Source organism: Aythya ferina, assembly GCF_964211825.1.
Source record: "Aythya ferina genome assembly, chromosome: 5".
Taxonomy (NCBI): domain Eukaryota; kingdom Metazoa; phylum Chordata; class Aves; order Anseriformes; family Anatidae; genus Aythya; species Aythya ferina.
Genome location: NC_140301.1, coordinates 64,587,806 through 64,600,830, shown reverse-complemented (window position 1 = coordinate 64,600,830; position 13,025 = coordinate 64,587,806). Strand labels below are relative to the sequence as shown.

Below are 13,025 nucleotides of genomic sequence, written 5' to 3'. Positions count from 1 at the left end.
TTTTATTTTTAATCCAACAAGAAAAAATAAACAAACAGCTCTGGCAAGAGCTGGAATAGCTGAAGTAGTTAATTCTTTAGAGGAACCAGTCCTTATTTCTACTGAAAGTTAAAAATACATACATGTATGGTATTGCTACAGATATATTTTATATACATTTTTGACTCACGAGTAATAGAAGTATGCAGTTTTACAGTGGAGCTGCACTATATACAAATGTGTCAGTATTATTTTTGGCTATTGACATTTCTGAAATGTTAACAATTTAAGAAGGTGAAAAGAGAAAACTTGATTTGTAAGCAAAATGTTTTATTATAAAACCTAGTAAATATGACCAAAATTTTGCTATAGAAAAAACACCTGTTTAGAGAATAGCTTGGCAAATTGAGATGCTGTTTCTATATAATTTCATTATGATAAAACAAATACAGCACAGTAGTTAGCACCAGGTGCAATTTCATTCACATAATAAGGAGTTATAAATGTACATAAGTACATAGAACATAAACTTCAGTTGCCTAGTATCTAATTTTTGAACTGGAGCATCTACTTTGAAATAAATATGATCCTAAAAGGTATTTTCAAGAACTAAAATGATGACAAAGTTTTAAGCACTACTCTTCAGTTATTTCATTAATTATTCAGCAAGAAAACATGTAATTTTTTCTTGCTAATTGTAACTCGAACCTTAAATATTTGCAAGCCAGGGCTATAAAACCATGCAGACAGATCTGGGGGGTAAGGGAGAGGCTGAACAATAGCAGGGGCTTTATTCTGTCCTGCAAATAATCTCCTGGCTGTGCACCCAGAACCAGCCTGTTCTGGTATTGAGCTCAACATTACAGCACTTCCCAGCCAGCCGGTAATTTCAGTTTTACTTTATCCCAAGGAAGATTAAAGGCTCCTATAATGTGTAAGCCATCAGCTTGAAATATTGTCATGGGCTACATTTTTTCAGGGCCTTTAAAAAATAATAATAAAAAAAAAATCCCCAAATAAACTGTACTCTCCCAGCACAGAGAAGAGAATTGAGGGGAACGAGATGTAGGTCAGTACAACTGCAAAGGGCTGCCAAGGTTAACAAGGAAGGGTCGTCTGTCTTCTGCAGGAGCTGGGGGCAGGCACTGCTCTGGCTGGGAGCTGCACAGCGGAGCCAAAAGCAGCAGGTTATCACCACACAGCTGGGCTGCAGGGCCTTGCCAAAGGTGGATTTTCAAAAAGACCCACTAATGAAAAAATGAACTGGTGGCTGTTGAATCCCTTGGTCTTAGCATAGACTTTTGGAGGCTGCAATTTGGAAAAATATCACTGTGTGCTTCCCCTGCTCCTATACTTCTGCAGGCATCACATACTGGACTGTGGACCTAACCAAAGCAGATGTTCCCTTTGGTCACTAACATTTGTGTATGAACATCAGGCTTTCTGAAGAAAAATATACATTTAGTAGGTTTGACAATAAGTGACAAAGAAAAAGGCTTCCCTGGCTTTACCAAGTTGCAATGGTGAGATGTGTTTGTTCATTCCTGCAGTTCCCGGGCATCACTCCAACATCAGTGACACCCAGGACGGCACAGACCAATAGGGCTGCCTGTCAGTGAACAAATCCTCCTTTGTAGAAACATTCACAGCTTTTTTTTTTTTCCCTCCTTCTCCATACTTTAGATCAAAATAAGACTTTTCAAAGTCTTAAGGGAAGAAGTCTCAAAGTCTGAAGAAAATAGAAAACAGAGTGGAAATAGCAGTCACCCACAAGTCCTGTTCACCCACAAGAAACCTCTGGGGCCAGAGCTGTTCTACTTCACATAGCAAACTCCTTCTGTAACCAGGAGTTTTGGAAAGCAGATTGTGAAACAGAAGACCCCCTTCATCCTCCACTCGGCAGTCAAGCGTGTCCTGACTTCCCATCCTCTCGTCTGCTTCTCCTTATTCTCCCCAACACCAGTCCTTCCTGCACAAATAGTTTGCAATGAAAATTCCACTACACTTGACAGTGTCAGCAGTACAAGTGTACACATATACATATTGTGCTTCAGTAAGTGGAGCCCACTTGGATCAAGTCCTTCAAGCTAGCTTTCTGAAAAGCCTGATTTCTGGCAGCAGAGCACTTTAGCCTGGACAAGACAGCTTTGAACATGGTCGATTTTTCCCCTATACCTGCAGAATCACTCATACCTGATACTGAGGGGATCTCAGTAATCCAAACATGATTCAGTTTGTAAAATATTGGCATGAGAAAAGCCAACAGGTGTAAGGACAGGATGCTAAGTATTTCTATGCCCAGAGGTTGATCTTTCTGGAAGCAGATCTTCACTAACAGCAATTGCAAGCATTTGTTATAGCCTGGTTTCTTTTCAGGGGCAGGGTCACATTTTCAATTAAAGCTATTATATTTATGGCTGCTTTGATTTCCCAGGTGTCAGCCATGCATGTTTGAACCTGGCCACTGTTATGGCAATGCGTAAGAATATCCTCAAATTTAACAAAATACAATTATTGCTGTAAAAAAAAAAAAAAAAAAAAAAGAAAACGTTTAAAATTAGAACTCAACTGGAATATGTATTTTCTTCTAGTTCATCAAGAGTCTATGTAATAGAAAAAATGCTATAGACTTTATTAAAACTCATCCTCACTGAACCTGTGAGTTTTGATTTCAAATGTTCTTCTATGCAGCTATAGTAAGTGTTCTCTACTCTCACAGATACCACAAGTATATCAGAGGAACACTTCAGAGATTAAGTTGTTGGGGTTTCTTTAATATATATACATGAATGATACTTACTGAGATGCTGCTAAGATTGGCTTTCCCTGGGTACCCACTTACCCAAGTGTTCTGGAGTAGGGGAATGAAGTGCCAAACAGCAGCACTGCTGGCACCACTGAAGTGCGGGTTGCATGTTATTAAGAGCAGAAACAAGTGGGAAGAGATCAAAGTAAGTTTGGATTAAGTTGTGTTTGGTTTTGTTTGTTTGTTTTTCCTCCTACAGGGAAAAGTGCTTTTTGGTGGAAAAAAAATATACTCACACATTCTGAAAAATTACTGTGAACTGGTTTCTTAGTCCTTTTGTAATGTATGGGAAACCTACAGTGAAATCAACATTTTCCTAGATACAAACATCTGAATTAATACATGCATCACCAACAATACATTTCCATTAACAAAAAAAAGTTAATAGTTATTGATTTGAATAAGATAACAAAATAGGCACATTCCAAGAAGAATGGCAAAAAAGAAAGCATAGAAAATGAAAACAAGAGTAAAGAAGAGAATTGGAAATACAGAACAGTAGATCTGCCTTAGGTCAGCTTCACAAAATCATAGAATTGGTTGGAAAAGCCCTTCAGGATCATCTGGTCCAACCACCCCCCTGCCACCAATATCACCCACTAAACCCTATCCCCAAGCACCACGTCCAACCTCTCCTTGAACACCCCCAGGGACGGTGACTCCACCACCTCCCTGGGCAACCCGTCCCAGTGCCTGACTGCTCTTTCTGAGCAGAAATGTCTCCTCATTTCCAACCTGAACCTCCCCTGGCCCAACTTGAGGCCATTCCCTCTAGTCCTATCACTGGTTACTCGTGAGAAGAGGCCGAACCCCAGCTCCCCACCCCTTCCTTTCAGGCAGTTGTAGAGAGCAATGAGGTGTGCCCTGAGCCTTCTCTTCTCCAGACTAAATACCCCCAGCTCCCTCAGCCGCTCCTCACAGGACTCGTGCTCCAGGCCCTTCACCAGCTTTGTAGCCCTTCTCTGGACCACATACATCCTCCCAAATACCACTGTGCTGGGAGCAGGGTAGGAAGTAGATGAACAGGGGCAGGTATAGACAACAAATATAGGAAAAAAAAAAGTTTCTAATTTGCCAGAATTCTGGTTTCTGTCCGTATTACTTGTACTGTTTAAAGAGAAGAAAAAAAAAGGTGTCAATCCATCTTTACTTTAAAAGTAGTGGAGTGGTGTGAACCAAAATAGAGAAACATTCAAGAAAACTCTCTCCTCTCATACAGCCCAGACCACCCAAGCTCACCAGACAAGCTCTGGCTAAATTATATATTCCCCAGTTCTTCCTCCTCTCCACAAGCCATGTTCACTCAGACCAACTCCTTCCTCTGTGCCTGATGACCCTTTTCATGTGTCCCTTCCCATCAGTTGTTCTGATTTTGCCCTTTGCTCAGCATCTCAGACTCAGACCAACTGGTTTCTGCCAGCAAACTTTATCCGCCTGAGGGTGCTGTAAAGTCTCAGGTCTACAGGCCACATGGACTGCACCGGTGCCATGGATCACCTGCCTGATGAACAGGTAGAGAGATCCGGAAAATTCTTGGTTTTTTTTGGACACATGTTGAATTATAGGGAGGACACACATTCTCAGAGTACCCCTACAAACCACTGTAGCACAGTCATTTGAGTTTTTGAGTTTCCTAAGGTGAAACATACAGCTCTTGACATCAGTATCGAGCCCTTTACTGGCTTAGCTGTGGTCCCATGCCCAGTATGGGATTTGCATCTCTTTGACCATGCCAAATATTTCATACTATTGAGCACAGAACCCACACTTCAAAATAATAGAAATATTTTCCCGTTTTCCCAAGAGACTTTTATTTTTTTCCATTTTAAAAGTTACCTCATTTTCCCTAGACCTTGCTGATAGGAAATTCTGATCAACATGTAATGCAGATTTCTGGGTTATCAACAGTTTAAGCAGATTATCACTCCTCATCACCAGCTCCCTCAGTCCCACTTTGTATCCAAGTAAGTGCCTTTTGCACAGCTTAATACTGAGAAGATTGTGCCACAGATCAGTGTTAAATATATTTCTGCTTTATGCTACCAATATTGATTTTTCCACCTTTTTCCCTAGACTCCCTGTGCAATTTTTTTTTTTTCTCCCCATGAACAAGCAATGGAAATCATAGATCAAAGTTTTGTTTCATGTAAAATTGGTTTCTGGAAAAGCTAATTTTTTCCATTGTAATTGCATTTGGAAACAGGGTGTTCTAAGAGGCACATATTACCCAAAGCCCATGGGCTCCAAGCATTTTTCTTGCTCAATTTCCCTTCTCTGCTCTTTTCTCTTATGAGGTGCGAGAAAGGATGCAGAGGCCTGGAAGAAAACTGCTTCTCTTATTCAATTTCTTTCAGTAAGTAAAAATAGTGCATACCTAACATTTGAGTTTCATTCACTTGGAGAAAAAAAAAAAAAAAAACAAAACAAAAAAAAACAAAACAAAACAAAAAAAAAAAAAAAAAACAAACAAACAGGTTATACACCATGAAAATCCTTGTTAAGTAGTTAGGGAAGGATTGAAATAGTTTCATTGTAACTCATGCTGCAAGTAAATTTTGAATAATATCTTGAATCTGGAATGCTCTATTTATTAAAGAGATAAAAAATATATTCAGAGAAATGTTGCTTCGAAAAGTTGTTGCCCAAATCATTTAAATCTGCCAAATACAAATACATGTATCATTACACTGGGCACAACTGCCTAGCATACAGTTACCAGCTGCAGATACAGAAAGAAAGGGACAAGTACAACCATTGACAATTTCTGCTAGAAAAAGTCTGTTTTCCAGAGACAAAGAGATGGAAGAAATCTACTTTAAAAATCTCTAGAGGCATCCTACACAAGCTGTCTGGAATGACCTGCAAAAATTTCCTGTGAACCACAAAAACTTAGAGGGAAGGTTGGGAAAAAAAAAAAATCTGATATTCTTTATAGGCTGTGGATTGATTATGAGACACATTTGGCTTCACTGGATCCCCCCGGGAGTTTCATCCCACTGTCGCTGCAAAGCACCCTCACATTATAGTTTGTTTCCCATGGGATGGCAAATTTCTTCTTTTTACCTTAAACTTCTTTGGGTATAAGAAACCCTAAAGTAGTCCCTTACACTTACACCAGCTGTTTTGGATGTTGGCAATGCCAGCTGGCATTTTCCTACAGCTAGAGAAATCATTCTCAAAGTGACTTGGAGTCTGTGAAGCTTCCTACAAAGCAGAACTCTCACTTGAAAAAGCGTCCTTCTTCCAGACAATGCACAATCGGCGAAGCATGATCACTTTAATAAATCAGACTATATTCCCCCACCCTTTTGACTTTGCACTTGTCAGATAGCTGTCTTACAACCTGGCCTATCATTGAGCGCAAGGGGACCTGATCCTCGTTGGGACTTGGTATGGCCTGCAAGATATCTGAAGTCACAACAGAATATAGGGAGAGGACTTCCTATTCCATATAGTCAGTGCTTTACATTTGCCTCATCCTCTACTTGAGAAGTTGGTTGCTCTAGCCAAAATGCAGTTTCACATTATCCAGAGTTTTTTTTTCCAATGTTTTTCTCCAAATATTTATCCTATTTGTCAACCCCATATTTAAGCCTAATCTCCTCTGAAAATAAGGTGTTACTTTGCATTTAAGTTCATAAAAGTATAGTTTATCATCACATGTACAGAGACCTAGCAGGATCTGTGCAGAAAGGTGAATTCAAAATGAAGCAGTGGCAGAAAACACAGACAGTGGTCGGTGAATGGATAGTTGCTCATACAAGAGGACAGTCAGAAAAAATCAAAATGAAGGCCAGGAGCATGTTTGATGGGTATGTACAAATATCACTAATATCATTAGAGAGAGAAAAAGTGTATTTAGGTTGAAAAAGCAAGCTAACATGAGTGCAGGTGGCCCTGAATACAAAGACTGAAAACTTAAAGACAGTGAGCATTTGGGATACAAGCCTAGGCAGGGATACTGAGGACAAACAGCCAAATTATTTTTAGGCCAGGCATGGAACTGAGTTGTAGGGATAGACTGGGGTTGCTTGTAACAAAATAGACTCAATGCACTGACCTTACTGCTCCCTCCCTCCCGGAGCCCTGGCATGATCTTGCCTTCTCTGCTTTAAATTCCTCAGAACTGACAGATTTCTGCTAACACATCATCACTGATGAAGTGGCAGGTTTCTGATAATAACCTGTCTTGTCAGGATATGTCTGACCTGATGCACTTCTGACAGCAGCTGGCAGCCATACCCATCAGAAATCACATCCCTCAGCATGAGAGCACTGGGTGCAGCACAGGAGGAGAGCAGACAAGGAGCCTGGGCACCAGGCACCGCCTGCTTCTGCCTGGGGTGACACATGCCGTCTGCTCTGCTTGTTTTACTGCTACACGATACTTGCATCATGAAACAGGGGAAAGCCATTGTTTGGTCTTAACTGAGAGTAAGCCAGAACTTCAGAAGTTTTGCAAAAAGATGCCATTCAGGTTGCAACTGCTGATATTACTCCTGTTAATCCAGAGCAGTGCCATAAGCAATGCCAAAGAGCTCACTGTCACATATCCCTGGGCACAGATTTCACTTTACACATAGATGCACTCATCTCTGAGCAAGCTGATATCCACCAGGTGACACACTGGCTTTTCAATAAAATGGAAAATCAGGAGCTGGAAACCATTCACTAATGGAAAAAATCTTCTAGACTTTCTCAATACAAAAAGCTTTATTTTAAAATATTGACAGATACTCTCAGTAATTTCTTCCCCACTTAAACCTCACGTTAGAGTTGGTAAAATTTCTAATTCTTAAGAAAGTTTTTCCACATTGGAGAGCCACACAAAGAGAGCCCTAGTTTTACAGGTGCTGGGGGGGGGGCAGGGGTGGGGAGCAAATCATCCTCCTGAATTTTAAGGCTTTTAATATGCTATGTGTTAAGCTGGTGTATTTGTATGCTACTTATACTGCTACATCTCTCCTGCTGTCTTCTTAATTCTGGCTTTGACAGCAGGAGAAAGGATCACTTACTTTTCCCAAGGTTTTTGATCTGTGACGACAACTCTATCTTTGTGGCATGCTGATGTCTATTCTGCCCAGGAATCAGCCAGTATTACTGTAAAACTTTGTCATTGGGCTCTGCTGCTTTGATGGATGACCAAAATAGCTGCTATTCTATTCAAAGATAAGCAGAAAACTTATAAGAAATTACTCAGGAAAAAGTGAGAAAATAATGTGCAGTTCCAAATGGCATGACAAAGTGATCTGCTTAAGCTCAGCACTTAGCTATCTGAGAATGGGAGCGAAAACACACCTCACCCATATTTGAATAGCTGATCACGTAGATAACTTGACAGGCCATTTATATGGTGAGATTACATCGTTGTATCATAAACTGTGGGCTGTGTTTTGCCTTCAGTTACACTTTGCATGTCTCATCTTCATGGGGCCATAAGATAAAGAAACAGGACAAAATGTCTAACTGTGCACATGCTGTTTTCCTGGTTCAGGAATACAGTGCAAGGGTTTACACTGTTAAACCCTTGCCACAAGGGTTTAATATTGTTAAATGGCAGAATAATTTGGCCAACAGACGCATTTAATGGACACCCTCCAAAACTAATAGTTACAACCTGAAATATGTCCATTTGTGTAAAATGTCCCATTAAATACACATGCATATCTTAAGGAAAGAAAGAATAAGGTTTGTATAATAACAGAATAATCACCCATGCTTCAAAAACAGAAGTAGGAAAGAAAAATCCAAACAGGTTTTCAAGTATCAGGAAATAAAGTGATGAGTAATAACCAAAAATAGATTTGTCAAGAGCACGTCATGCCAAATGACTGACTATCCATGAGGAGACCATAGAACTACTCAGAAGGAAACTAAATGCCACATATCTTGCTTTTAGCAATGATCAAGACTGGTTTGTGAGACTGCCTCCTGAAGAGCCACATGGACTTGAACTATATGCTGGGTTAAAACTGATGAGATCTTTCTGCTTTGAGGTCAGGTAACAGGAGCATGTAAGGCTCCACCAAGCGTGGTGGTGCAGGGGCTGCATTGAGGTCTACTCCACATTTATATCATGGGTGCAAAAGACAGATCACACTACTTTTTTGTTGATGGCATCAAGGTTGTTATTCAAGAGAATGGGATTAGACTACTTAGGTATTTTGGAGAAGATGGATAAATTCAAATAATGGGACAAAAAAAAAATAGGAAGTTCAGTTGTACTGAAAAGGGGGAAGAGAAAACTGTCAGGCAATGCTTCCAGCAGAAGGAGTCCAGGAAGATCACAAGCACAGCCTGTGTCAGCATCAACAGGCTGCTGTTAGAAAAGCCTAATCCTGCTGGGATATGATCAGTAGGAGAAGGAGCTGTGGGAGACCACCTCCCACAGCTTTATGGGAAAGCCAAGGTAACCAGCTTTTATTTCAAGACTACAGACCAATATTTTGTGGCAATAGACAAGATTAATCACCTGCAAGGATGCAATGGTGCCTTGTTTTGTAGATTCTTCATCAACGTTTTCATCTGTTACTGTTAGTTTTCCACAGAGAATTACCTTATTTAAATGTTTCTCAAGACTACCGTCTTGCATAGTTATGGACCACTTTCGAGCCTACACCTGAATCCCCAAGTTCTGAAGCCCCTTCCTGGTAGGCTGAAGGTGTCGTTTCAAGGAGGAATGCAACAGCATCTCTCAAATCTGTGCCTCTGGTCTGCTCAGCAGCTGGAACTCTGTCCTGTAGTCCATCAGGAACGTTAGCTCTGAAATAAGCATTTTGTAAAGAGTAAAAATAGCCTTTCAGAGAACCCTTTGGATACATGCTAGTCCAAGCCCTCTCCTTGGATTAGGATAATGAATAGTGCACAAAGCTATAGACTATAAAACATACTTGTCTTATTAAAGTCTGGGGGAAGAGACAAGGTTATGGTCAGATCAGTCTTTAACTGCCTGCTTGTTGAAGTCTGAAAAGTTTCAGATTGGTAAACTTAAAATAATTGCATCTTTGATAACAAGAATCAGACTGTGCTTGTAAGTGCTAGGTAAGCTCTGAATTTTATTAATTTATTATGTGTCTTGATCTTGCTATAATTAACAGATCCTCAGATATTACATAAAGACAAGAAAGTGACATTTAATATTCTAACTACTGTGCGTAAGCACAGAACTTGGTGTGATAATCAGGTACATAGAAATGCTAACAACTCAGACACCAAACAGCATGCTGAAATTCAGGTAAAGCTACTCTGATAATAAAACCAGCACAGACAATGAAAATTTTCTGTTTCCAAAATAGTTGTACAGCCTTGTTTAAGAATTGCCATTTAGGAATTTATTTTAAGCATCAACATTGCCTAGTCTGCAAAATTATTCTATGTAATTAGGAGTTAAATTCAACTACCCTCAGCAACAACAGAAAAGTACTGAGAAAACCCATACCTGTGTATACTCTAGGCTTTTAATTCCTTTTTTTATTCAAGTCTAAATGACTATGTTCTATTACCAAAGGAATATTGAGATAGAAAATAAATGCAGAGGGACTCTCATGAGTAGGCAGCTGTTCAGGAAAACAGTTTAACAAAAATAGCTACTCCACTTCTTGGATATCCTCCAGAGTCAAGCTGGAAAGCTTCACATGCACTTGATTTAAGAAAAAAGGAAAGGCTTCCACCCACCATCTCCTTCAGGACCACGTTTTCCTTTGCTCTCCAATGCTTCAGTGACCTCTATATTCCAGTTACATGCACAGTCTTCAGCTCTCAAGGAGATTAAATAACAGAAGGATCTTCAAAGAAGTTTAACACAAGTCAAACACATTTTCAGCTAACATATAATAAAATCTGTGCAACTTCCTAGCATCAGATAACACCAAGATATTGCTAGACTCAAAAGTGATTCAGGGAGATTTGGGGATGATTGTTCTACTGGTGACTGTTAAATCCAATAGTCAAGAAATCCCCACACCATCAATAGCTGAAAATAAAAGCCCAAGGAAGGGCTACCTTACTCAAGGTATTTCTCACGTTGTTTCTTAACCACCTGCATTCAAGCGGTCACTGGTCTTAACTCAGTATTGAACACAACATACTGTGGCAAACTTCGTGTTTTAAGAAAAAAAGAATCCCTACAGCACTGAGCTCATGAAAAAGAAATGAAATGCTGAGGTCTCAGGACAAAGTCTGCAGGTGATGTTTAAGAACACAGACATGAGCCTGACCAAAGAAGCCAGAAGTCTGAGGGCAAAGGAAGGCTTTGTGCATGTGTTGTCAGCATTCCCCTAGGCAAAGAGGAAACCTCTTAAGCAACGTTTTTCCACTGGATTTTCCTTTTATTTTCCCCTATGGGAGTGATGGGTGGCCACACAGTGGTCTGTCCCCATTTACGGGGCACATTACTTCTGACCTGTTCCTTCCCCCCCCAGCAGAGTGCCCACCCACCAGGCAGCTCCATCCCCACGCAGCTCACTCAGAGCAGGGTGTCACATATTTTGGTTGTGGCAGGAGGAACCATCCATTGCAGCAGCTCCCAGTCTTTGCTCAGTTTTCACAGCCCCTAACACCACTTAGCTGCACTGGCATTTCAGCTGAGGAGAAATGGTTTCCACCAAGTCAAACATAGAGCAACTCAGCCGCACAGCCAAGAGAGAAGAAACTACTTGTGCCAAACTCAAAGGCACTTCAGAGTTGCTCTGGGACTGGATTCCTCCCCCATCAGCCTTTGTGTCCAACTGCACCCCACACCTCTATACGCTGTGGGTGTGCTTCTGTGCCTGCAGGGCTGACACAAGCTGCAGTGTGCCGCATGCCTGCACCAGGACAAAGCATTGGTTTGCAGTGCTGAATCCCTAGGAACTAATGCAGTGCTGCACAGTTCCCCCTCTAGACCATACCTGCAGGTACTGAAAGCCCAGCATTCAGGCAACCAAGGAACACAGCAAAAGCCCCAGGAATAATTAGTTTATGTTTTGTGTATTAAAAACACAAACCAATCCAAAGAAGGAGGAAAAACAACAGAACCCAACTAGCTGTATTATAAGACAGTTTTCTTAGGCAGCAACACGGGGCTGAAGGCATCACAAGGAGGACAAGGCAGCCCAAAAGGCTGCAGACCATCAGCCATGCATTATTCATCCCCAGAGGCACTAAGTGGTACCACCACTTTAACTGTAACCTCAGCAAGGCAGCAGTGCTAAGCTTGAGCTTGTGTTATAAAGCCCAGTTTAACAGCTTGGGGAATTTGGCCTAACCTCAGGCTGTGGTCACATCAGGATGGCGCACAGCAGGCACCTGTGCATCACCACACTCATTCCCATACCTCCCCCAAATCCAGCTACTTCACCTTTGTTCCATACAAGACAGGACAACCCAAAACTCAGCCTCAGCTTTACAGCTAAGCTGTAGGCCGGTCTTATAAAGACAAAGAGGTGAGCACCTGCTGTGTCACCACCTGAATGCCCTCAGTGTCAGCTGCACCACGTTAGTGAGCCACTAAACACAGATTTTTAAGTTGACGTGTGATCAGCTTTCTCTGCTAAACTGCCCTGGGGACAGCTATCCTCCCCTTGGTCATCCCCAAGCACACTGAAGTGTTGGCTGTTTCAAAGGCATAAATCGTAGCAAAATTTGGCTTTAACCATTATTAGATTGTAAGATCTGTAATTTCCTTTCTGGATGTCAGAACACTGCTCTACTGAACGAGCCTGGCTGTGTATACAAGCTAAAAGCAATGGCAACCTACATGCCTGGTAGGTGCAGCCTGAATTGCACATCCATAATTTGCTCAGCTGAATGCAGCTTAACTCATGGATTTCTGTAACAAGTCACTCCTTTCACACAGACTTTTACCTTCTGTCCATTCTGACATCTCAAAGAACCCACCAAAACAGCCTTTGGGGGTGCTAACAGCGATGGCTTATCTGAAAAGCCGCAAACCCCTTCCTACCAGCCCTGTTTCCATAGCTGCATCAGATCAAACACGGGGCTGCTTGAAACTGAGTTTCAGAGTCTGGAATCTCTGAAAGTCTGGTTTTCCAACTGGGAACAGGCTTTGAGGGGACCAAGGTGTCCCTGCGGCCCAGCATGGCCCTGGGCACCAAGGGGCACCGAGCCCACCCGTCACCACCGCCGTGACAGGCGTGGTGCCATGGCATGCACCTCAGGGCTGTGGGTTTGCTGCCCTTTGATTGCTGCTGACCGAGTTTCCCCTATTTTCTTCCTTCCCATGGGGGGACAGCTAGGCAGG

General features: G+C 41.6%; 1 long non-coding RNA gene across 2 annotated transcripts; it reads right to left on the bottom strand.

The window, feature by feature from the left end:
• Nucleotides 1-1,508: 1,508 nt before the first annotated feature.
• On the bottom strand, nucleotides 1,509-12,159 carry LOC311437682. 2 transcript variants are annotated; one of them, XR_014693639.1, is made up of 3 exons: nucleotides 12,123-12,159; nucleotides 10,460-10,569; nucleotides 1,509-1,948 (listed from the first exon to the last, which is right to left on the bottom strand). It is a non-coding gene; the product is annotated as an uncharacterized lncRNA (long non-coding RNA). The 2 variants fall into 2 exon arrangements; XR_014693640.1 differs by lacking the exon at nucleotides 1,509-1,948 and adding an exon at nucleotides 9,359-9,547.
• Between the last annotated feature and the right edge of the window lie 866 nt (nucleotides 12,160-13,025).